Here is a 26,665-nt window from a genome sequence, read left to right as displayed (position 1 = left end):
ACACAAACACATACATACACACACACACACACACACACACACACACACACACACACACACACACACTTAGGAGCACCTTTGCCACCAGGACTACCCAGCCCTCTTCTGGGAAATGTCACAGTGATGGGATCCAGATGCTCCAGGGTGCAAACTGCTGGAAAGAAACCCAGGGACCCCCAGTTCTGAGCAGGACAGTTCCTCGGGAAAGGAACTGTTAAAACCACTAGCCGAAGTAGCATTATTCGTTTAATTGTGTATTGTTTGCTGGCGTTCTTGTCGGGTAGAAATATTAGCTCTGTGAGGTCAGAGACTGACTGTTTCCTTGCTTGTGGAATCCCCAGCACCCAGAAGGGGCAGTACCTGGCCCAGGATACGAACTCAGTAAACGTTCAAGCTTGTACCACTGAAGCAACAAGTGTGTCTTTAGGCTGTCCTCTGAGCTTCACCCCTACTCAGTTCGGGCACTGCCACTGCCCCTCTAGATTCCAGGAGCAGCTTAGGCTGACCACGAACAGAAACGTCCCTTCCCCTGTATCACCGGAGCACAACAGAGACTGATATAGCCCTCACCCCTCCAGATTGCAGGTACAGAGGGGTCCTGCTCTCCCCTTCCCCCTCCAGGGCCTACTCACACTTGGCAAAGTTAAGCCATGGAGGTCCGCCTAAGTTAGTACACGCCCATAGAGGGGAACAGCTGAGGGACCTCCAGGCGAGGTGATTAGGGCCTGGGTGGTCCAGATCACTGTAGTCTGAGTGGGGCACCAGGAGGCCAAGAGCACCAGGATTCTGGGGCCTGCATGGAAGGAAGTCCTGCTGGTGGGAGAAGCGAGCAGGAGAACAGGGTGGGGAGGTGGCAAGTGGCCTGAGCAAAGCTTTCCTTCTCTCACCCAGACCTGTCATTTCCTGTATCTCTGGGAGGCTATTGGGGGGGTGCTGTCATCTTCCTTTCTGCACAATACCTGTAATCATGGGTTCCATCGACTCCCCGTCCCTGTGTGGAGACTGCTCGCCATACCGGCTCCAGACCAGGGTTGCCTAGCAACTCAGAGTCCTGAAAAGAAAGAGAGAAAGCAAAGGAGCCAGACAGGAAAGGGCAGAGGGAAGTGGGTCTGGAAGAGGGAGGAGATATCAGGAGCAAAATGCCTTATGCCCAGGCCCTCTAGTCCTTAGGACTGATCCACCCACCACCAGCTGTCCTCTCACTGGCCATTAGGTGCCTGACATTCTACCACTGGAGATATTTCTCTTTCAATCCACTAATCTCCCTTGAATTACAAATCCTCTAGAGAGGTTCTGCCCACTGCACTATCCCACTTGACCATGGGAGGAACTTATCAGATGCTCTTGGGGAGAAGGAAAGGGGAAATGTAGAAATGAAGTCTAAGCACATCCTAATCTGCCCTGTGCTTCCCACCACATTTGATATTAATTCAGTCCATTCCACTCTTCTCCATCCAAAGTCTGTCATCAGGTGCAGGGCCAAGAGGTCAGGTCTGGGTGTTTGACAGCCAAATCTGTGGGGCACTCAGTGAGCTGCTTACCTCGTGGAGTCTCAGTCCTTTCTAAAATAATCTTCAACCATGAGATTGTTGTCCAAGTTAGGGAAAATAATGCATTTGAGAATAACTGGCACAATATTTGGCACTTAGTACACATATATGCTAGTTTCCCTTCCTGAAGATTGGTCATAACGCCATGGTCAGTGGGACCCTTGCACTCCATGTAGCCCTTCTACTGTGGTGCAAACTAGCCAGACTCTAATTTTGGAGGTAAAATTTAGCTCCAAGGCTGGAGAAATCCCCGGAACCTAATTCTGACTTTAAAGCTGGGAGACTTCAATACTTACTCTTGGGGAACACATCACCCAGTGGGCAAAGCAGAGTCCCAACAGCGAGGAGTCAGAGAACAACAGACGATGGCGCAAGGTTTTGCTCCTGAATTAATCAGGTATTCTGTCGGCTTTCTTTTTCCAGCCTGTTGGAGCCATTCTTGCACCTGGCTGCCTTTGATGGGTCATTTCAGTTAACCTATGGTGGTACTTACAGCTTAGCCTACCTATCATCACGGTGCACTGGGAGTCAAGGCTGGGACTAAGAATTTGTCTGGAATTGGGTTTGCCATTCTTTGGCTGGTGTTAGACTTCTAGACAAAAACAAAGCTCCATTTCAGACCCTTGGAGCAGGATTTAAGATCAAGATTTGGCCGGCAAATGAAATGATTTTGTAAACGAATAATCTTGGGTTTATCCATCCTTCTATCCATCCTTCACTTACTAAGGTGGACCCAGTTCTGCACTAAATATAAGGAATACATAAGAAAGAAGAAAATGGCCCCAGCCTGAATTTTCTGCCTAATAAAAGAACACTAGAAAATAGCCCATCATTCAAATCCAGATAGAGCGGGTTCCTCTTCTTAGGGCAAGCATAGTTCAGAGGTGGAGCTGGAAATAGTATGGTCAGGGTGAGAGGGCTCCTGAGGCAGAGGGAACTTTTTGAAGCATCCTATCTCCACACAAACTAGCAAAGCAAATTACGAAGCTAATTTGACCTTTTCTAATATCCACATTCCTAGCCCACCCAAACTCTGGAAAAAGGTGTACCTAAGAATGGAGAGAAAAGTGACAGGCAAGCAAGGACCCCAAAGCTTGAAAGGTATTAGAGTTGATAGGCAATTGACAGGAGAGGAAAGAATAAGGGACAAGGGTGCCCCCAGTGTCATTTCTATAGATACTCATTGGGTGTCTGATTAACAGTCTTAAACATCAGCTCAGCCCTGAGCCTTCATCCATTCACTGCTGTCCAGTTAGAGCTGTTGTGTCCTCCATGTTCCCAAGGCCTGTGTGTGCATGTATGTCTGTGCGTACACATGTGAGTGTTGGGAAAGGACATCAGTGTGCCTGCTGAGGAACTGAGGGGCACCTGCAGTGCATGCAGGTGGAGTCTGAATTGTGTGTGTGTGTATAAAACTGTGTGGATTCATGATGGAAAACACTCATATCAAAAAACTGATATTTGGGCTTCCCTGGTGGCGCAGTGGTTGAGAGTCCGCCTGCCGATGCAGGGGACACGGGTTCGTGCCCCTCGGTCTGGGAAGATCCCACATGCCGCGGAGCGGCTGGGCCCGGGAGCCATGGCCGCTGCGCCTGCGCGTCCGGAGCCTGTGCTCCGCGACGGGAGAGGCCACAGCAGTGAGAGGCCCGCGTACCGCAAAAAAATAAATAAATAAATAAATAACCGATATTAAATAGTAAACTGATAATAAAGAACTGGCTCGAAAGCCAGAAGTCCCTGGACTCTTTGGAAATATCTGACAATTTTGTTTCCTGTGGGGTCTCTGTTCAGTTTTATTCCTGGTACCAGCATGTGCAGCAGAGAGATGGTCTGAGATCAGAGCCCCTTTTCTCTGAGCTGCCCAAGGCCTTCCCGGTGATTATCTGAGCAACCCCGCCATGGCTGTGGTTGTATTTCATATTCATCTCAAGTGGGCCGGTCTCCTCTGCAGTGGGTGACCCACTTTCAGGGCAAGACAGAAGACTTGAGCGTCAGACGTTTGGTCTCTGCCTGACGCCTCATGCATTGGGAAGGGTGCTGGCAGGGAAGAGACCCATGGCCACCCCTTTCTGCCCCTCACTTCTGTCCCAACCAGGAGGTTTCTCATTGCCCCCAGGGTGTGGCCTCTCATTCCCACTCCTGGCCTTTGTCTGTGCTGTGCCCTCCACCAGGAACACTCTCTCCTCTCCTGCTCTGCCCCTTCGGACTCTGCGTCCTGCCTGGGGCATCTCCCCACCCCGCAACTGACACCCCCCAGATCCCCTTGCCTACACAGCAGCCTCTCTACTGTCTCCCCTCAGACTGTCTGTGCAAACCACTTTGGTTCGCACAAACAAATTATATTCTGTCTTCTAATCATTTCTAGCTGGATTTTTTCTCTCCAACTGAGGCAGGAGGTTGCAAATGTGCTTCCCTCTTTGACACCTCCTCCCTTGCTACAGTCTTTGCCTTAGGCCAGGCCCTTAATACATCCTGCTTCTGTTGAATTAAGTGTAGCAGCCCTGCTGGAAGACTCACAGCTGGATGGCTCGAAATTTACCCAAGCTGAGGACTTTGGTGTTTGCACCAAGCCACTGCTGTGAATCTTATAATCGGAGACTGACAATTCCTCTTTGAGGAAACCAGGAAAGGGCTTATTACCCCCACGTTACAGATTAAGGAAGGTGAGATTCGGGGAGATTCGTGATTTACTCTAAGGTCATGTAGTCAGGCGAGGGCATCCAGACAGCCAGTCCTGATCCTACAGATCCTACACTCTTTTCACTACTGCGTGTGGCCTGGGCTTTACCCTGATGCCACTCACATCCTCATCTCAACTGTTTGTTCTCACCCAGTACCCTCCAGGTGATATCCCTCCGTCTACCTTTTAACTTCCCTTGATCTCTAAAACCCCACCAGCGATGCTAAATCCTTGGTCGTATTTCTACTCCAGCCACATTGGAAAGAGGTTTAGAAACTTGATCACTATTGTTAACACTATTAAAACTAGTGCTAAAATATGAACACTTCAAAGGGGATGTGAGTTAGAACAGTAATGATCCCTTAATCCACTCCCCTCTCCTGGCCCAACTGGCAGAATTTCAGAAGAAAAAGATGGTTTAGACCCATTCCATCCAATATGGTGGCTATTGAGTACTTGAGAAATAGCTGATTCCAATTGATAAATACTTAATTTTTTAACACTATTATCATTTTTTATTTAACATTTACCTAACCACGTTTTAAACTTTTTTCCATATAAATGTAAATAAATCTGCTTCACTTTTCAAAATTATGGTAAAGCACACAAAAATTACCATCTTAACCATCTTATTGTATAGTTTCTCATTAAATATATTCACTTTGTTGTGTAACCAATCTCTAGAACTTGTTGATCTTGCAAAACTGAAGTTCTGTACCTATTAGACAACTTCCCATCCAATTGATATATAATTTAAATGTAAATAAACACAAAATTTCAAAAACTTATTTTGAAGAAAAGGATGTAAAACATCTTATTAATAATTTCTTATGATGATATGTTGAAATTAGAGTATTTTAGATGTAGTGAATTAAATTAAAATGCATTCATAACATTAACTTCACCTGTTTCTTTTTACTTTTATAGTATATCTACTAGTAAATTTTACATTATATTTGTGGCTCACATTATATTTCTATTCAACAGTGCTGGTGTGGATCATACACTTCAAATTTCTAGGACTCTTCAAATAACTCCATGCAGGTAACCATATGCTCAGATTGTGTTTGTGGTCCCATTAGATGCAGCAATAAGAATTCAGAACAGCGTCTTTTGAGAAGATGGTACCTGTTTCCTCCCAAAAGTTGCCCCTAGCAGTCAGCTTCCCTGACCTCCCAGGGTTGATGGTCGGCCCCACCACGGAAACACTCAGCATTCCCAGCTGAGCAAGCGCTGACTGAATTCCCTGAGCCAGGCTCACCGCCTGGGTGGGGCACCTCTCTAATGCCTTTGTCTTCCTGCATACCCTGGCCCAGCCCCAGAGGGAGGACCCCTAGTTAAAGTCATGCCTTAACATTCTGCACGCTGCCATGGCTTACTGAGAGGCTATGCACGCTCTCTACCGAATCTCCAATGTCTTTTAAGAGGTTGCTGGCATTGACCAAAGTGAAGATACTAACTCAGGCTGGTTTAGAACAATTAAGTTGGATCAACAAAGAGTAACTGACCATCTGTTGGTAAAATTTGTCTTCCTGTGTAGTACATGTACTGTGCACATAGAAGCAGTTAATATAGTCTTGCCCTCATCAAATATACAACAGTTAGAAGACCACTCATTGATATGCAAAAACTTAAATAATCACAACTCAAGACAAAAAAAAAAAACCTCAAGACTACAATTTTTTTTTTTTTTTTTTTGTGGTATGCGGGCCTCCCTCTGCTGCGGCCTCTCCCGTTGCGGAGCACAGGCTCTGGACGCGCAGGCTCAGCGGCCATGGCTCACGGGCCCAGCCGCTCCGCGGCATGTGGGATCCTCCCAGACCGGGGCGCGAACCCAGTTCCCCTAGCATCGGCAGGCGGACGCGCAACCACTGCGCCACCAGGGAAGCCAAGCCCAACAGCTTTTTATCTTAGAGTTTAGAAGTCTTCCAGTTAATTTCCACACCCAACACAGCCTCTGTGGCATGGTGGTTGTTAGGAGAATTGGACACCAGCTGAAGCTTGGAGCCAGATTTTACTGGCTGTGGGACCCTTAGCAGAACAGCCTCCTGTCCACCTGAGCCTCGGTTTCCTCTATCATATTTTAAAGGTGAGGTGTGGACTAGTTGATCTCTTTAACTGCTTGCAATTCTGTCCTCCTTGAATGCTGCAATCTACCCTTTAGCATCCCCACAATGGCCCACAGGCACTGTTTCAAACTTTTGGTAACATAGAGCTCCCTCCTTGAAAAATATCTACGGTTTTTCGGAGGTCTTCCTCTCAGGAGCTGCCATTATACTCTCTCTAACTTCCACCTGCAAAGTAGTACCAAATGGATGAGTAGATTCTAGTTGCTCTAGGTTTCAGAGGAGGCCAGGGCTTGTCAAGATGGAGGAGTGAACAGCTAATCTAGGGAGGGGAGGAGATTTCAGTGCAGCCTTGAATAATGGATAATATTGGACCTGCAGAAAGCAAGAGTATAGAATAAACCAATGCAAAGAGAAAGGAAGGAACAAAGGGAGGGTGAATTAACTTCTGGCCTGGGAGACCCAGGGAGAGAGATGGTTCATAAAAGGGAAATACACGGGTTTTCAGTTGCTCTTTTTAGTCTGCAGAAGATCATCTCTAAGTGAGATAATAGTATTTATAACCATTAAATGAAACATCTAACATTTATTGAGTACTTACTCTGCACTAAGCACTTTTATTTCATTAAAACTTCATAACCACCCCCATGAAATAGGAACTAAATGTTTCCCATTTTACAGATTAAATAACAAGGCACATGGAGGATTTTTTTTTTGCACAAATGTTTGTTCTAGCTCCAAATTCTATTATCTTGTGATTCATAAAAAATATCTTTGCTTCTGTTGGCACTGAAAGGCACCTGGAGATTTAGGACAGTAGATGAGGATGAAATGTCTTCAGCAGATATCCCACCCCATAAATACTTCTTCTTGAGGTAAAGAGAGTGCCTCCTCCTTCACCCAACGCCTTAGTGTGCATGCTGGTGGAGAGAGGGTAGGTTCAGGAGGGTAGGACTTTGGGGATGAAGTCAATGGTCAATTTCTTGACAAGAAAGATGGGGTTGCCTAGGAAGGTGTTCACAGTCCATATTCCATGGGATGGCTCCCACTGGTCTCTGCTCTCATATCCATGTCACCTCTTGATGGCCACATTGCCCTGGAACTATAGCTTGTCTCCAAAGATCCCACATAAGCCAAAGGAGGCCACCCTCAGAGGCCACTGCCTGTCTCAGCTCCAGCAAGAAGCTTTGAATAAAACAAAAAGAGGAAACCACAAACAGCCATTTTCCAGTAGAGCAAAGGGCCCCCCGAGACATGAATCCACAAAACTAAGAAAGTCTGTAGATCCCAGGCTGCCCCTCACACTGAGGAGGGGGTAGGTAGGGGGTACATAACAATGTCATTTCATATGATTAAAAAAATATTGCATAAGTAGGGCCAAGGAAAATAGAATAAAATATAAACTAAAAATAAATGGTTGAGTCAACTCATCTTTAATGCTTTTCTCTGTAACATCTATTTTGTAAAATGGAATACGACTTTCATACCCCGACTACAAATTTAACCTTGGCCACAAGTTATGATGTACATTACAATACACTTTTATTATATTACACAGTATTGTGGTGGTTTTTTTTAATCTATTGCTAAGCCCCTAACAGTATGTCTGCGTCAGTGAAGCCCATCTGTCACAACCACAGTGGAGATATTATTATGTAAATAGTTCTAGGGCCTCCTTTTGGGGGAATTTAATATACTGTCCTAATATCCCAGCCAGGGGAAAAAAAAATGTTTATGAAAAAAAACTCTCTCTCTTTTTTTTTTTTTTTTTTTTTGGTTTGTTTGTTTCGTCTGTAGAGAAAGGCAGGCTGAGTTGCTGAGGTTTTTTTTTTTTTTAATAGTTCAAATCTCTTTTCTTCTCTCTCTCATTCACAATGTCTTTAAAAGCTAATGCTATGGCTCCTAATGAAATAAAATAAAATACATGAGAGACTTCTTTTAAACACACCAGCAGAAGTGTAGAGCATTAATATCTTGCAGCCTAGTGCATTAGCCATCTTTTCTATATTACAGTCATATTTCAATAAACTAAGTTTTCTTAGCAGGTGCCATCTTGGATTATTTCTTTATTAGACTGAGTTATAAAATATGCAGAATGGTAGGCTGAATTTTTTGTTATTTATTGAGGGTTTTAAAGCTTTGCCAAAATCCATACAACTAAATCTTTCTCCTTAGAGGTGGAGAGGCAACACCTGGAAGGGACCTGCAGGCACTTTTGCTTTCAGGGCTGCCAACCAGGTGGCTTGAGGAATGAGGGCAGGACGGAACAGAGTGTGATTTGCAAACAGAAGATGACAATTCCCCAGACTTCTTAGTGCATCTTAATTAACCAAGTCAGGATTTTAGGGCAGCACAAAGAAAGGGGCTACCGGGACCTCCCAAGCCCACATCAACCATGTCCCCAATTTTACTCAATCAGGCATCAACGGTTTGCTGAGCCCTAGCCAAGTGGTGAGTACTTTGCAAGAAGCAAGAGAAGCAAATTGCATGTACTCCAAGACCTCAAGGGCACCCAGCCTAGATGGAGAGAAGCGACACCAGGTAGAGAACTGCTTGGGGGTTGTCTTAGTCTGTTCATGCTGCTGTAACAAAGTACCGTTAACTGAGTGGCTTATGAACAACAGAAATGTATTGCCCACAGTGTGGAGACTAGAAGTCCAAGATCAAGGCACTGGAAAATTCAGTGTCTACTGAGAGCCAGCTTCCTGGTTCATAGACAGCCATCTCCTTGCTATGTTTTCACATGGTGGAAGGGCAAGAAGCTCTCTGGGGCCTCTTTTATTTTTTTTTTTCTCTTTCTTTTCCCCTCCAGGTTTATTGAAGTATAATTGACAAATAAAAATTGTATATATTTAAGATGTACAAGATTTTTTGGGGTTTTTTTTGTTTGTTTGTTTGTTTTTTACTTTTGGCTGCATTGGGTCTTCGTTGCTGCGCATGGGCTTTCTCTAGTTGAGGCAAGCGAGGGCTACTCCTCACTGCGGCACACGGGCTTCTCATTGCGGTGGCTTCTCTTGTTGTGGAGCATGGGCTCTAGGAGTGTGGGCTTCAGTAGTTGTGGCACCCGGGCTCAGTAGTTGTGGCTCGCGGGCTCTAGAGCGCAGCCTCAGTAGTTGTGGCGCACAGGCTTAGCTGCTCCGTGGCATGTGAGGTCTTCCTGGACCAGGGCTCTAACCCGTGCCCCCTGCATTGGCAGGCGGATTCTTAACCACTGCGCCACCAAGGAAGCCCACAAGATGTTTTGATATACATATATTATGCAATAATTACCGCAATCAGCTAGTTAACATTTCTCTCACTTCACATAGTTACCTTTTGTGGGGGGTGGCTGGGGGGGAGTGGTAAGAACACTCAGGATCAACTCTCTTACTAAATTTCAACTATACCTTATTATTAACTGGTCACCATACTCTACATTAGATCTCCAGTACTGCCTCATCTTACAACTGAAAGTTCATTTCCTTTGACCAACATTTCACCAGTTCCTCTGGGGCCTCTTTTATAAGGGCACTAATCCCATTCACGAGGTCTCCACCCTCATGACCTAATCTCCTCCCAAAGGCTGCACCTCCATATACCATCACATGGGAGATTAGGTTTCAATATAGGAATTTGGTGGGGTGGGGACACAAACATCCCACCTGTAGCAGGGGTAAAGTGGTCATGTGACAGTATGGATGGTTCTGACTAAGGGCTGTAGGGGTTGAACAGAGGGAGCTGTGGTGCAGGGCTGGCTAATCAAGGGAAGCTTCCTGAGGTGGTGGGGTCTCAGCTGGGCCCAGAAGGAGAAGTAGGATTTAGCTAGATGGAGAGGAGAGAAGTTGCCACCAGGCAAAACAACACAGGCACACATCTGTACGTGTTCCAGGCAGAGGAAAGGGCATGATGGAGGACTGGGGGCAGAAAGAACAGAGGAGATGATAAAGGAGCAGATGGGGTCAGGGTGGCACTTCCCCATTTCAGCTTGCTGGGATCAAGAGAGGTCTGGGAACCAGGTGAGGCGAACCCATCCAGCATCTGCTTTCACAAGAGGCTAAGTTTCCCGGCAGAGAACTCTCTTAAAATAAGCAGAAGTCAGGAAGCCAAGCTTGGCCCAGGAACAGAGAAGTAGTTGTTGTGATCATGCTGAAACCAGCATGATCCTCATTCCTCACACGCCCCTCCCAGTCCAGCCATCTCTCAGGTCCAAGGGGAAAAGTGGCTATGAAACAGGAAGGAAGGAGACAGGGCACAACCTTTGAAAGAATGACATAGTCCAAGGACATAACATAAACTGATTAAAACCAAATGGATCCAAGATGGCAGACAAGTCGACTTCCACTAGACCTTGAGCTTCAGTATACGCTCACATAAGCAAGCTAAATGACACACCCACAGGTGCCATGACATTTCCAAGACCGACCATAAGGATCAAAAAGTGGGCAGTGGCCCAATTCCTGGAAATCCCTGCCCCTTCCTAAAATAGCTGGAATACTCCTCCCACTCATTAGTCTATGAAATTACCTACTCTTCTAAAAACTGACAACCCCATACCCTGCTGTCTTTCTCACCTTCTGAGATGGCCCACACTCTTGTCTGTGGAGTGTGTTTCTCTCTAAATAAATCTACTTCTCACCTATCACTTTGTCTCTCACTGAATTCTCTCTGTGATGAGACATCAAGAACCTGAGCTTCATTGAGCCCTGAAACCAGGTGTGTGATCTCAGTTGGAAGACTGGGTTTTGTCCGGGTTTGAGTCCCAGCTGCGTAGGTTCAAGTCCCAATCAGGATTTTGGCCGGGCTCAAGTCCCGGCCACATGGGTTCAAGTCCCAGTCTGGATTTAGGCTGGGTTTGAGTCCCGGCACGTGGGTTCAAGTCCCAATCTGAGGTGCACAGTTTCAGCTACAAGGCAAAACCAGAAAATGCCACTTCACCAAAAGTGTTGCCAGGCATCACAGCACAGGCTTCTACTTGTGACCCCCCATCAAAAGGACACAGAGGGGTAGGGAGGCATCCTCTGACATGTTGACTGCACACAGCTTTAGCCCCTAGTGTCACCTGGGCAATGGATGAGGTGGCCACAGCAGCAGTGGTGCCCAGCAGCAGATTGCAGGGGTGCATGGGACAGGAGAGTGAAGGTGGGCGTGGGCCCAGAGCAGAGAAGGCAGCCGTGCCCAGAGGAAGCAGGGGTGCCCAACAGTAGCGACAGCAGTGCCCGGTGGGCAGGGCCAGTACCCAGATTTACAGGAAAGTACATATTTTGAAATGTAATCCAGGAAGCTAAGTGTCTTGGTAGAAGGATGTTTGTGAGCACCAGCAAGCGGCTATAGAGAATGTGACTCCACTTACGCACCAGCACCATGCCCTAGGAAGCTTGACGTACACAGGTGAGGGGAAAGGAAGGAACACTGGAGGTTGGCTGGTACTGAGGAAAGGGATGTGGGACTGAGAGCAGGCCTGCCCGTGGCAGCGTGAAGCCATGTGGGTGACAGGCCATCCTCTGTATAGTCCACTGTCTTCAGTCAGGACTCAGCTAAGCACCTCCAGGTAGAGGGACCCTCCCTGCCCTGCCTCCAGATGAAGCTAGTTCAGGTCAGAGCTGGCAAACGGGAGCCCGGGAGAAGTCCCTGTGGCTTAGCTATGCTCAGCATTTGGTTTCTCCATCAGCGTGGACCACGGCAAGAGTGGTCAGGGGGTGACACCATGAAGGCCTCATCTGAGCAAACCAGGAGTGCCTGGTCCCAGTAGAGGAAGGAGCCCCACAGGGAGAATGAACTTCCTCTGGTCTCCCTGTGCTCATGTGCTCACTGCAGGAGCTCAAGACAGTTGGGGGAGAGAGAGGAGAGGGGCTGAGAAGCAGGAAGCAGGGACCTTCCCAGCAGGGGTGAGTCTGGAACTGGCTTTGAGAAGCGAAAAGAATTTGACTTGGGAGTAAGAGGGGGTCCACTGGGAGCAGAGGACAAGCAGTGCCTTGTGCCCCCTCGTCACACTTCCCCAAGGCAGTCAGGATCCAAACATGCCAAGTTCCCCTTAAAATCCCAACCAAGAACCTAGGGGTAAGACAGGAATAAAGACACAGACCTACTAGAGAATGGACTTGAGGACACGGGGAGGGGGAAGGGTAAGCTGGGACAAAGTGAGAGAGTGGCATGGACATATATACACTACCAAAAGTAAAATAGATAGCTAGTGGGAAGCAGCCACATAGCACAGGGAGATCAGCTCCATGCTTTGTGACCACCTAGAGAGGTGGGATAGGAAGGGAGACGCAAGAGGGAAGAGATATGGGAACATATGTATATGTAAAACTGATTCACTTTGTTATAAAGCAGAAACTAACACACCATTGTAAAGCAATTATACTCCAATAAAGATGTTAAAAAAAAAAAAAGAATGTAAATGGAAAAAAAATAATCCCAGCCAAGAAACCCCAGCTCTGCCATTTGCTACATTGTGATCTTAGGCTATTTTCACAATCTTTCCGAGCCCCAATGCCCTCATCTGTAAAAGGGCATAACAACGCTTACCTAGCAGAACTGTTGTGAGGGGTAGATGAGTTACCAAGGGCCACACAGTAGGTGTTCAACAAATGGCAAGCCTATTCCTGCCTGTAGGTCCACTTTGGTGTTTGGGATTTATGTCCCGTGAACTCATATAAACACACCTGCGGCATCTAATTACATTTCAACCTTCACTGCACACCCCTCCCCAGGGGGGTAGTGAATCCCAAAGTCAATCCCCTCTCCAGGGACCATCTGTGGAGTTTCCCTGATGTTCAGACACACCCTTCCAGTGTCTGCCCCCAAGTCTCACTGCTCATCAGAGGACACATATAAACTTTCTGGGTCCGTGCAGAGCTTTGAAGAGGCCAAAATTAAAGAGACTGAAAACAGGTAATTTCAAGGGGCCATGTGAACCTAACCCTGAAAGAGGCCAGAAATATCGGAGGGACCTTCCTCAATTTCATTTAGATCCCCCACAAACGTGCAAGGCTGCAGGGAGAGTGGCATCCTAACTCTACCATCACTGACCCCAAGAGGGTCTTGGCAGGGTGGGTGAGAGCAGAGAGCCCAAAGGTGGGAGGGCTCCCCAGGGCAGGAGGGGTTGGGAAAGCCTGGGGTTCCCAGAATGACTTCACCAGCAGTCTGGCTGTGACAGCTCTGGAAGTTAAATTACAGGGGCCCCTCTAGGGCCAGGACAACGACAGGAGCTGAGGTTTGGGCATTGTCTACCCCCTTCTCCAGCCTCTCCCCACTAGCCAGGTCTAGTGGGTCCCCTGAAATCACCTCCCACTCTCACAGAAGTAAGGCCATGGAAATGGCCTAGCCTGACCTGGCTGCCCCGAGGACATCTTCACGGGATTTGGGAAAAGAAGGAGGCAGAAGAGGAAAAGGAAGGACCAGGAAAGCAGCCATCTGGAGAAAGAGCAGGATGGCCTTTAAAAGTGAGATTTCCCAGAGAAGAGCTAAACCAGAACCTCTTTTCATCAGATTAGCAGTTAGAACCTTCCAGGTCTTGTGGCAGCTTCGCAGAGATTAATTATCTGTCAGCTGAGAGGCAGAGTGGGGTGGATGCCCCAGGGTGACACCAGGGGATGGGGGACTCTGGAAGAGACTAAGAGGACACCGCAGAAGCCATGGAGGCCTGGGAGACAAGCGTTCCCTCCTTCAGGGGCTGAAGGTTGGCCCTGACACCTGAAACCATCTGGCACTCCCCCAGGAAGGGCACCCCTGCAGGGACCCCTCCGGTCAGACCCCACCAGGCCTGAGGCGCTGCAGCAAGATGAAAGGCATTGAGGAGAGGATGAGAGCTTTCAACTTTTATCTGAACCCTCTCTATCCAAACTCAGGTATCAGGTAGCAAAGGATGCTAAAATGAGATTTATGAAATATTTTTTTTCCCCAAAGTCATGAGGACCTGGGACTTTAGGTCCTTATTTTACAGATGATGGTTTGCCATTCAAGAAGACTCACCAAGACCATGCAGTGACTCTGTCGCCCCAGACCCTGCGTCCCATTTCCATGTTCTTTCCATAAACTCATTCAAGCGGAGGTTAGGGCAGCTTTGGTACAGCCAGTCAGCTCCTCTTGTGCCTGGAACCGTGATGTCCAAGAGCAAACGCTTCTTCCCCTGGCTGACCCCATGGTTGCCCCAACTGCTCACCCATTGCCTACGTCCAGAGCTGATTTAGCTGTTTGGACACAAGTGGCTGATTAGTAAGAGGAAGAGCAAGCACAGTGGGAGGGGCCTAAGGGTGCAGGCACGCCAATGTGCGGGGCAAGAAGTCCCGGGAAGAGGTAGCTCCATTTGGAAACACCCCCACCAGGATGCAGATGTTCCAGCAGCTGGCTGGGCAGCAGGCCTGGCAGGAAACTGCTCCAGCACTGACCCCAAAACCCATGCCTCTTCCCCAACCCCCTTCTCAATGCTTCTGTCCACTCTTCTCCCTGTCTTCCCTATCCCTTACTCCCTTCCCTCTTTCCTCTTCCTACTCTTCCCACCTCTTTTCCACCCCGTTGCTGCATTTCTCACCCACTCTGTCCCTTACACCTTGTCCCTTTCCCCTTTCCCTCCTTGGCATTTGTTTTCTCTCTCTCTCTCTCTCTCTCTCTCTCTCTCTCTCTCTCTCTCTCTCACCCTCCCTCTTTCCCTCCCTCGCTCCTTCCCTCCCTCCACGTCTGGACTTTCTGGTGCTGAGTAGTTCATCTGGGAAGAACAGCCGACCTGGCAGTGTCTGGGTCTTTTTCTTTTGGCCAAAACCAGGAGTGCAGACACAAGCAAAATGTGCACAAGAGAAGAGGATAAATTTCATCTAAGAACACGTTGTCTCATCTAAGGACACATTCCATTCTCATACTCCCTCCATTTGATAGATGGATGGGAAAAGAGAAGATAATCAGCCCATTGAAGAGTTGGAACTCATAGGGCACAGGCATGAAATCATTTGCCTTTTTCCCAACCCCTGTTTGCAGACGGTCCCTGTCAAATCCCTTTTCCCAGCCTCAGTGATAACCCAGGCATATCTCATTGCTGGCTAATCACTTCCAATGATTAAAAAAGCACAAATGAACTGAGCCTTTTTCAGAACTCCATCATACATCCAATAAGGCATCATCTCCTCCCTTCCTCCAACACTGGCCAGGCTCTTGCCTAAAGGACAAAGAGATGATAAAAGGAGGTTGGTCTACTCTTAAGACATCTCCTACTCCCCACCCCCACCCCCTGCCACCTCTCATGTGTTGGGGCAAAAAGGATAGAAAAGATGGAAAGTGACAAGTGTCTTTTACAGGAGTGGTGCTATGGTAGTCCTTTGAATTGACAGGCCATTGCTGCCTGTTGGCTTCTAAACTTCACTTGCTCAATCGTGGTGACCATAGCGACATCTCTGGAGGCCACTCACAGGGCCTACGCCTGCACAGTGCCCTCAGGGGGGAGATTCAGATTCCCCTCCACCTATTTACCCTTTCATCACCCTCTACACCTCTGCCATTGGGCTCCTCTCCCCAGGCAGCCAACCCCTTGCGGATGGACCAGGGAGGTGCTGTAAAGGGAAGGGCATGAACACTGAAGGAAGAACCTTTTACATTTTAGAACATTCTTTGGCTGGGAGATCCAGGATTCTGTGTTCTGGTCCCTCACTAGCTATCTCTGTGTCAATTGACCTTTGAAGTTAGTAGAGCTGTATTCAGATTCTAGTTCATAACTTGCTCACTGAGTGACTTTGACCAGTTACCAGCCTCTTTGTACCCCAGTTGCTTCACCTGCAAAATGGGGATAATAACATCTTCCATCCAGTGCTGCCAAATATGACGGAACTTAGCACAGGACTGGCACAAAATAAATGTCCCGTAAGTACTGGGAACAGTATTTTGCCTCTTGGAGCCCTAGTTTCCCTCATATGTAAAATAAAAAGGAGAGTTTTGAGCTCCCAAGTTCCTTTTCAGCTTTCAATTCTCTAGAATGTACACATTTATCTCCTCCGATGGGGGTATTAGCTATGCCTATGCTGGCAGGACCACAAATCTCCTTCCATGCTTGCCCAAGTATGCATATTGAATGGAGAGGCTAGGGAACTCCGATATCAGCAACCCAACCCTTTGCAGGTCAACATCACTCAGAACTTGAGCTACACACCCAGGCTGGACCCCTCACCAAGCCTAAGAGAAAATAAGGATGGACAATTCAGCATTGTCCATGCCCAGTGCTAGAGATGGGAGAACACATTCTACTCAAAGGGGTCAGGACTGCCATCTGGGGATCTGGAAAATCATAATTTCTTACTGTGATATTTTGGTTTCCAAAGTTACAAACCACACCAACCACACAAGCCATCTCTAGTAGATGGATCAAAATTTTCAATACTATTTCTCCTACTGTATTTTGAGTAATTGAAGAACAGAAAAGGAACTTCTTTTGCCCAAGGTCACACAGTATCTAGAATTAAAACTCTCTTCATTCTGTAATTAGTCTACTGGCCAAATTGCCTCTAAAGCACTTTTCTCCCTCTCCTGAGCCATCCCTCAGGCTCTGCTAGGAGCAAGGAGAGGAGACCTGAGACCTTGGGGATGCCTGGTACTTTGTTCTCTTTCCAAGCTGATCAGACTGAGAGCCACTGAGACTCAGTGAGGGAAGAGCAGAGCTCAGCAGGTTTGGAATGACTCCAGTTCATAGCATTCTCCACTCTCCCTGGGCTCCCAGTAAAGACAAAACCCAACAACCCCAGTATACCAAAAAGAATTCAATAATATATTGGGATTTCCCAAAAACCCATGGAGAACTTGGCCAGGCAAAGGACATGTCAACAGCTCTTTTGATGAGTTCAATGTAAATGAATTAGAAACAGATGGGCTAAGTTTCCCTTCAAATACACATGTGCTAGAGAGTTACAGCTGAGAAAATGCTTAGATCCGTGCATTCCCAGGGACTGGTCAACCCCAAACAGAGTGGGATGTTTTGCTGAGTCTCAAACGCTGGCTTCTTCCCCTGTCCCTAAAAATAACTGAGCTGTCCAGCTGCTGGAGGGATATTTTCTCTTTTGGTTTTGTTTCATTTGCTTTTCTCACAAAGCACCAGGGTGATAAATGACTTCAAAACCCGTAGAATGTTCTAGAGAAATCAGGCATCTGGAAAAGTAAAAAAAAAAAAAAAAAAAAAAATCTGCCACTCTGCTCACATCATTCCCCTCACAGGGCATCCTGCCCCTTGAACATTACCTGTCATTATTTACCCATCTGTCAATGTCAACCCCAAGATCTACTTCCTCTGAGAAATCTTTGGGGATTATTTTTATCTTCCTGGACATAGAAATAAATCAGGGCAACAACATTTTGAGCACTTAGTATGTGCCCACAATATTCTGAGCATTTAGTGAATGTCTAAGATAAGGCCTTTGCCCACAGTGAGTATTTTCTCTAATTAAGAATGTCCTACAAACTTGTGAAGCAATTAAGAGATAATAACAGGTGGTACAGGGAGGTCAAAATTAATGACACAAGCATTAAGTGGCTTCGGGAATTCAGAAAAGGTGCTGTGTGTATTAAAGAGGTCAGAAATCTTGATAGTAACCAATATCTATTAACGGCTGTGTTTGGGGGAGTTTCACAAATGTTTTCTCTTCGGATCTTCACAAAAGCCCTTTAACATAGACAGGGATTGATTTTACAGAAGGGACTCAGGAAGATTAAATGTCTTGTCCACGGTCATACCACAGGTAAGTAGTAAAGTAAGATTAGAGGGCAGACCCATGGCTTCTAACCCAGGCACCCTCGCCTTACATCACACCACGTTTTGCAAAGGTCTGTTAAAGTCAGACAGGTGAGGTTCCCTGATGTAACTACAGCCTTATCCCGGAATCTCCTTATGACTGGAATATCCTGGACATTTCTGAATATGTCCAGAGTTGACCTTCACACTCCCACCTTCCCATTTTGCTAATGAAATGCACTCACCTGGGATTTTCTCCTCTTCTCTGCCATTTTTAAAGATTCAGACTAAGTCTGTACCTAGGATTTCTCCAGCCGAAAATGTTTTCTCCTTTTTTGGAACAAATAGGACTTTGGTTGCATTTCTCACTTGTCAACTAATTATGTACTGGGTTGCACATCACTTCTGTTACCTTGGATGTTTATTTAAATAATCTTAGGTTATTGTTTAGCACATCAATGTTTCTTCTTCTGCAGAGATTAGTTACCTCTGAGGAGAGCTTTTATGTCTGATACCTGCTCCCAGCTGTTTTGAGAGTGTTTCAATGGCCACAATGAGCAACGATGTCTTGATAAAAGTAAGTCTCCACCCATGATGATGACTCCCAGCTGCAGCCCCAGGTCCCATCCTGCTGTAGGACTGTCCACCTGCATGTTCTACATGCTTCTCAAACTCCTCATGTTGAAAATGCTACTATCTTCCCCTAAAACTAGCTTTCTTCTAGAGATTTCTCTTGCTTCAGAGGCAATGTAATTCTCCAATCAGACTCCAAAGGTAATCATCAGCTTTGGTCCTGACCCTGGACTCCTGTTGATTGTTAATTTGAAGTTTCTTATATGTGTTAAAGGGGACCCTATCATTCATGTGTTGGATGATCTGGCAGAGATAAAGAACAGATTCCTGGGTGGGGGAAGGGGGGTGGGCTGTAAAGTGAAAGGATGAGATACACAGGTGTTGGGCTTCACCCCGCAGGCCTGAAAACCCTGTGCTTGCCCAGCTTCAAGACTGAAGAAAGAGCCCGGAGTCAGCAACAGAGACATCAATGGTTTGGACACGAGTGACTGATTAATAAGAGGAAAAACAAGCACGGTGGGAGGGGCCTAAGGGGGTAGGCACGCCAATGTGAGGGGCAAGAAGTCCCGGGAAGCTTACACGTCTGAAGCAACGTCCTGGAGCGACACCCCACGGTGTGCAGCAGATGGTGGGCAGGACATGGCAACAGTCCTCACTCCCAGAGGAAAAGGGAGATTGCCAGTTACTGGGGAATTGATGTCAGGTTGGCTCATCGGGTTACCAAAGAAACTAGCAGAGGGGCACTCCCCTCACTGCCCCTTTGATAAGAACAACCACTAGCTGGGGCCTGGGACAAGTATGTAGGAATGTCAGTCAAGTGAGTAGGGTATAAGTGAAGCAGTTCGGCACCCATGGGTAGAGGAGGGGATGTACAGACAGCAAGAGATCAGCCACTTTGAGCTGCCTGACCACAAAACAGGGAAACAATTAGACAACAACCCAGACCCCGTGTTGTCAGTTCACGTTGCAAGTGCCATGGTGATGACAAGCTTTGGTTGAAGTAAGTCAAAGATGCTTCCTGGAAGAGGATTCAAGTGAGCCTTGGAGGCAAGGAGGGCTGAGTTGGGAGGAGAAGGCTCTGTGGCCTGCCCTGCGGGGAGGGAAGAGAAGATAAATGCATAATCCTGTTCCCAGGCATCAGAAGAGATCCAGAGGAAAGGCAGATGAGACAGGGAAATGCTGAGATCCGGAAGGGGATATGTCCAGTGGGGCTGGCACAGGGAGCTGAGAAAAAGAATACCAGAACCAATGTTCGGAACCTAGACTTCCTCTCCCTTCTCTTTCAGAATAGAGCCAGGTGTAGTCTCCCCATTGGCAGGATTCTGGGTTTGTTCTTATGTGACCATGGTACATGCTTTCAGCAGCTTCATTGTCAGCAAGAAATTGTACCCAGAATAAGCCTTCCACACCTCCTTTGAGAGCCTCTCTCTCTGCCCCTAGAGTCTAACTCCCAGGGTGCCTTGGGGTGCCCCCAAGAACAAGAAGCTCAGGAGAGCCTCACAGAGGCTGGAGGATGTGGGCAGCTGAAGCCATTGGTTCTCAGCCTTAGTGACTGGGTTACCTCCATGTCCCAAGGCGATTTTTCAAAAGGGCACAGAGAAAGTCATCTAGTTTTCGAAGCTTGACACCTGGGGGAGGCACTGGGGACTGTCGTCAGAATCCCACCTTCCCTCTCCTTCCTTACTGTTGTAGCCATGAGAATGCTCATCCTGGACTTAATGGAACATAAATGACTAAGGGCTCCAACTCCTAATATTTTAAATCCATGGACTATGGCTCAAGGACTCCCAGAGGCTTTGTAGAATTTTCCTTAAATTAATCTAAGGATGCTTCCACCTAATGTTCTCTCCATCTCCTTCACAAAGTCAGATTTGGATCATGGTCTGAAGATTGTGTGTGTGTGTGTGTGTGTGTGTGTGTGGTTGTAATAAAAATGTAATAGGGAAGAAGCTTTTGTATCCTATTACAAGTTAATCACTAAAGGGATGTTGCCTATAAGCTTAAATTATACATAATGGCCCATCTCTAGGAACCCTTCTTCCCAGGTAATGAGCATTAAGCTAAAATACCTTTGTTAAGCTCACAGGAAACATCCTGATTAGGCCCACCTGTGAATGACTGCAGGGAGGAAGAAATTAACACATCCCCTCTGGAGGCTGATGGGAACCAGGAAGTGTTTGACTTTACTCTCTCCCTTTTAATATAAAAGGAGCTTGAATACTAACTCAGGCAAGATGGTTCTTTGGGGCATGAGCCCACCTATCTTCTCAGTTTCCTGGCTTTCCGAATAAAGTCGTTATTCCTTGCCTCAACAACTTGTCTCTCGATTATTGGTCTGTCATGCAGCGAGCAGTATGAGTTTAGACTTGGTAACAAAAACACATAATATGAAATTTACCTTAACAAATTCTTAAGTGTACAGTAGAGAGTTGTTAACTCTAAACACAGTGTTATACAGCAGATCTCTAGAATTTTTTCAACTTGCATAACTGAAACTTTAAACCCATAGAACTCCCCCCCAGCTCCTGGCAACTACCATTCTACTGTTTCTGTGAGTCTGACTACTTTAGATACTTCATGTAAGTGGAATCCGTATACTTCAGTATTTGTCCTTCTGTGACTGGCTTACTTAACATAGCATAATATTCTTGAGGTTCATCCCTGTTTTTACATAAGAGAGGATTTCCTTCTTTTTTAAGGTTAAATTATATTCCATTATACGATGTATTTACTGCATTTTCTTTATTGAACCATAAGTGGACATTTAAGTTGCTTCCACATCTTCACTATTGTGAATAATGTTGCAGTGAACGTGGGAGTGCAAAATATCTCTTCAAGACCCTGACTTAAATTTCTTTGTATAAATACCCAGAAGTGGAATTGATGGATCATTTGGTAGTTCTATTTTTAATTTTTTGAGAAAATGCCATACTGTTTTCCTTAGAGTCTGCACCATTCTATTTTCTCACCAATAGTGCCAAGGGTTCCGATTTCTTCAAATCTTAGCCTACACTTGGTTTGGTTTGGTTTAGTTTGCTTTGGTTTGCTTTGGTTTGCTTTGGTTCTGTTTTATAGTGGCCACCCTAGCAGGTGTGAATTGATATCTCACAGTGGTTTTGATTCACATTTCCCTGATGATTAGTGATATTGATGATCTTTCCATATACTTGCTGTTCATTTGTATGACTTTTTAGAGAAGAATCTATTTAAGTCCTTTGCCATATTGTCAGCTGATCTTCAACAAAGGTGCCAAGGTTACACAATGGAGAAAGGATAGTTTCTTCAACAAATGGTTGAGAAAACAGGATATCCACTCGCAAAAGAATGAAATTGGACCCCCTACCTTACACAATACACAAAAATCTATTCAAAATGGGCTAAAGACTGAAACATAAGACCTGAAACTGTAAAACTTAAAAGAAAACATAGGTGAAAACTTCATGACATTGGTCTTGGCAATGATTTCTTAGATATGACATCAAAAGCTCAGACAACAAAAGCAGAAATAGACAAATCAGACAACATCGAAGCAAAAATTTTCTGCACAGCAAAGGAAACAATCAACAGAATGAATAGGCAACCCACAGAATAGGAGAAAATATTTGCAAACTATGTATCTAATAAGGGGTCACAACTCAATATCAAAAGGACAAGTGACTATTCTAAACCTTCCCTGGTTCCCTCCCTTTTTTATGTCATAGAGGCTGTTCATTCCTTCACCTCTCCCTGTGCTCAGAGATCAGGCAAGGAAGATAATATCGAGGATTTCATTCTCACAGAGGTGCCAGACACTGAATATGTCTCTAACATCTTCCTCCCAGGGGCAACTGCCTTTAGGAGAGTCTTGAGAGAAAAATTATAAACCAAAGTAATAAATCTCTAAGAGGTTGCAGGTGTGGGTAGAGATTTCAGGTACTTTAACAGGTGGGTGAAGGGTTTGCTTACCTTCATTTCCAAGGGTCAGAGAAGGCTTCTCAGCATTCTCAACATTCATCACATCTGCCTGCATCCACAATGGGTAGGTAATATTCCTAATCCAAGAAGATTTCAGAGCATCAATATCACCATTAATAAGAAGTATTTTAAAATCTCAACCAAAGTTTATTCACTGCTTTCAGAACTCCAAACACCAAACAGTATGATTCCTCGCACTGCCACAACTGCAGAGACTAATGGAATGTGGAAAGTACTACAGATGAGCCCTGAGGTGACTAACGATTCCAGGCAGTTCTTTTTTTCTTAACATATATCTTCCGGGATACTTTTCTTTGGAGAATAAAATTGTAAAAAGAAAAAACTCTTTAGGAAAAGATGTTTATTTTGTTTTCACATAAAATAGTTCTAGAACTTATGGACCTATATAATGCTCAGGAAAAAGAAGAAAGAAGAGGAGAAGAAGGAGGAGGAAGAAGAGAAAAAGAAGGAAGTAGAAGGCAAGTGTTGTTTGTCTCTCAACTCTGTCTCATCTGTTTTGTATTGCAAAATTATACCACACATACAGAAAGGTACCTAAAATATAAGTATACACTTTAATGAATAATTACACTACCCAGGTCAAGATAAAGACATTTCCAGCATCCAGGATCCCCTCCAACTGCCTCTCTCTCTCTCCAACCAAAGGTAACCATTATCATGATCTTTATGATAATCATTTGTTTGCTTTTCTTTATAATCTTATCATGTAATTGGCATTCCTAAACACTACAGTTTAATTTTGCCTGTTTAGAGCCTTATATAAAAGGAATCACGTATATATTCTTTCGTGTTCGGATTCATTTGCTTAATATTAGGCTTGTGAAGTTCATCCAGGTTTTGCATGCAGCAGTAGTTTGCTCACTCTCTTTGCTGAATAGTATGCCACTAGATGAATATACTAAATTTTATTTACCCATCCTACTGGTGGTGGGCATTTGGGTTATTTCCAGCATTGGGTTATTGCAAATTATCTCTTGGCCTGTGTGTGCATGAATTTCTGCTGACTGTACACTTAAGAGTGAAATTGTTAGGTCACAGGATATGGATATCTTCAGCTCTGGGAAGCACAGCCAAACTGATTTCCAACATGGTTGCGTCGATTTATGCTCTCACCAGTATTGTATATGAGCTCTCACTGCTCCACATCCTTATAAAAACTTTCTATTAACGTTTTTATTTTAAATTAGCCATTCTGTAGTGATGTACTGTTACCTCATTGTGGTTTTAATTTGCATTTTCCCTATTATGATTGATTACTAATGAAAGTGGACATGTTGTCAGGTGAACACAAGGTCTTTTTGTGGAAAACCTGTTGAAATCTCTTGTCCATTTTTCTGTTGGGTTGTCTTTTTTTTATTATTGAACTCTAGGAGTTCTTTCTCTGGAGTTGGTTTTATGTGTTGCAAGCATCTTGTCTCATTCTTGGGGTTGCATTTTCACTCTCTTGTGGTTTCTTTTAATAGACAGAAGTTCTAAATTTGAACGTAGGTAAATTATCAGTCTTTTCCATAGAATCAGTATTGTTTCCTGTTTAAAAACATTTTCCTCTTCTGAGATTATGAAGATATTCTCTATCTTGTCTTCAATAAGATTTATTATTTTGCCTTTTACATTTATATACACAATCCATCTGTAATTTTTTTAATGGTGTTAGGTAGGGGTCGGAATCATTTTCTTTCTTTTTTAACCTTATAGAGATCTATTTTGTTCTGCAAGTATTTATTGAAAAGACCATTCTTTGCCCACTGCAATATAGTGTAACATTTGTCATAAATCAAGTGCTCATATGTACACGGGTCTGTTTCTAGGCCATTTATTCTGTCTCATTCATCTATTAAGCTCTTACTGCAACAATGCTGCACCATCTTAATTATTGTAGCTTTAAAATAAATCTTAAAATTCAATAGAATAAATCTTATTCTTCTTCAAGAGTATCTTGGTTATTCTTAGCATAATTTACATCTTGTTTGTTTTTTGTTAGATTTATTCTTAGAATTTCATTTTATATCTTTGATGGTACTATAAATGGTATATTTATATTTTAAATTCTAATTTTCTAATTGTTTATGGCCAGTATTTCAAAATCAACTGGTTTGTGAATAGTGACCTGTTTACAGAAAGCTCAGTAAAGTGATTTGTAAATGCTAATGATTTATCTGTAGATTTGTTTAGGTATTTTTTACATATACAACAATATGAGCTATGAATAAATACTGACAATTTTATTTCTTGCTTTGCAATTAAAATAATGTTATTTTTCCACTTGTCATGGTGCATATGTTAGGGTATCTTATACAATGTTAAATAGAAATAATGATAGTGGGCACCTTGGCCTTGGCCATGATCTCAAAAGAAAATCTGCCAACATTTATACATAAAGTATTATTTTTTTTGTCATGCGTTTTTTTCATATAATTAATAAAAATTATTTTTAAGAAAACACTTTATTGAGATAAGCTTGACATACAGAAAGCTGTATATGTTTAATGTATACAATTTGATGAGTCTGGAGGTAAGTATATACCTATGAAACTACTGCCACAATCTATGTCATAAACATACCCATCACCTCCAAAGTTTCCTCCTGCCCTCTTAATTATATTAATTTTTTGTGATAAACATGTTTAACATAAGATCCACAATCTCAGCAAATTTTTAAGTATACAGTACAATAATGTTAACTGTAAGATCTATGCTTCACAGATCTCTAAGATATAAAACTGACACTTTGTACCCTTTGACTAATACCTACCCATTCCTACCTCCCCCGAGCCCCTGGCAACCACTACTCTGCATCATGCTTCTATGAGTTTGACTATTTTAGATTCCCCATATAAGTGATAACATGTAATATTTGCCCTTTGTACTGGCTTATTTCAACCCAGCTGAAAAATGGGCAAAGGAAATAAATATACATTTCTTCAAAAAAGGTATACAAATGACCAATGGGTATATGAAATGATACTCAACTATCACTAATTGGCAGAGAAATGCAAATCACAATTGCAGAAACTATCACCTCCCACCTGTTAAGATGGCTACTTTTTAAAATGATAATAAATTAAAATTTTTAAAAATAAAAATTTTTTTAAATAAATAAAAAATAAGTGTTGGCAAGTATGAGGAGAAATTGGAACACTTGGGCACTGTTGGTGGGAATGTAAATTGTTGCAGTCACAATGGAAAACAATATGGAGATTCCTCAAAAAATTAAAAATAGAACTACCATATGATACAGCAATTCCACTCCTGGGTATATATTCAAAAAAAATTAAAATCAGGATCTCAAAGAAATATCTGCATTCTCATGTTCACTGCAACATTACTCACAATGGCCAAGACATGGAAGCAACCTAAATGTCCATGACTGGATGAATGGATAAAGAAAATGTCACACACACACACACACACACACACACGAATATTATTCAGCCATAAAAAAGGATATCCTTCCATTTGCAAAAACATGGATGTACCTGGAAGACATTACACTGAGTAAAATAAAGTATTGTTTAAGGTAGGGGTTTTGTACACCTCCTTTATCAAAAAAATTATCCTTTTTGACAAGGAAGTTTATTTCTATTCCTAGTTTGCTAAAGTTTTATTTTTATCATAAATTTTATCAAACATTTTTCTTGTACCTATTGAAATAATCACATAATTTTTCTGCTTTAGTCTGCTAATTTGGTAATATATATTCATTTATTTTCAAATATTAAGTCAATTCTATATTCACAGCAACAACCCAGCTCAGAAGTGACAGATTATGTCTTCCCATATATTACTGGGTTTGGTTTGCTTTTTGTTTAGGAATTCTGTCTAAATATTCAGGAGAGATTCTGGCATTTACCTGATACTTTTCCTTTCTTTTTCACAGATTTTGGTATCAAGTTTATGCTGGCCTCATAAACGAGTTGGAAAATATCCCCTTCTTTTCCCTCTGTAGAAGAGTTTGGTTAAACGGGCATTATTTCTTTCTTAAAAGTTTGGTAATTCTTTTTTTGTGTGTGTGGTATGCGGGCCTCCCTCTGCTGTGGCCTCTCCCGTTGCGGAGCACAGGCTCCGGACGCGCAGGCCCAGCGGCCATGGCTCACGGGCCCAGCCGCTCCGCGGCATGTGGGATCCTCCCAGACCGGGG

The 26,665-nt window shown here is 44.3% G+C and overlaps 1 pseudogene; it reads right to left on the bottom strand.

Moving 5' to 3' along the window:
• LOC112064072 (60S ribosomal protein L12-like) overlaps positions 1-26,665 on the bottom strand; it is an 80,480-nt pseudogene that overhangs the window by 2,140 nt on the left and 51,675 nt on the right.

Source organism: Physeter macrocephalus, chromosome 19, assembly GCF_002837175.3.
Source record: "Physeter macrocephalus isolate SW-GA chromosome 19, ASM283717v5, whole genome shotgun sequence".
Classification (NCBI taxonomy): Eukaryota; Metazoa; Chordata; class Mammalia; order Artiodactyla; family Physeteridae; genus Physeter; species Physeter macrocephalus.
This window is presented reverse-complemented; position numbering and strand designations above follow the sequence as displayed.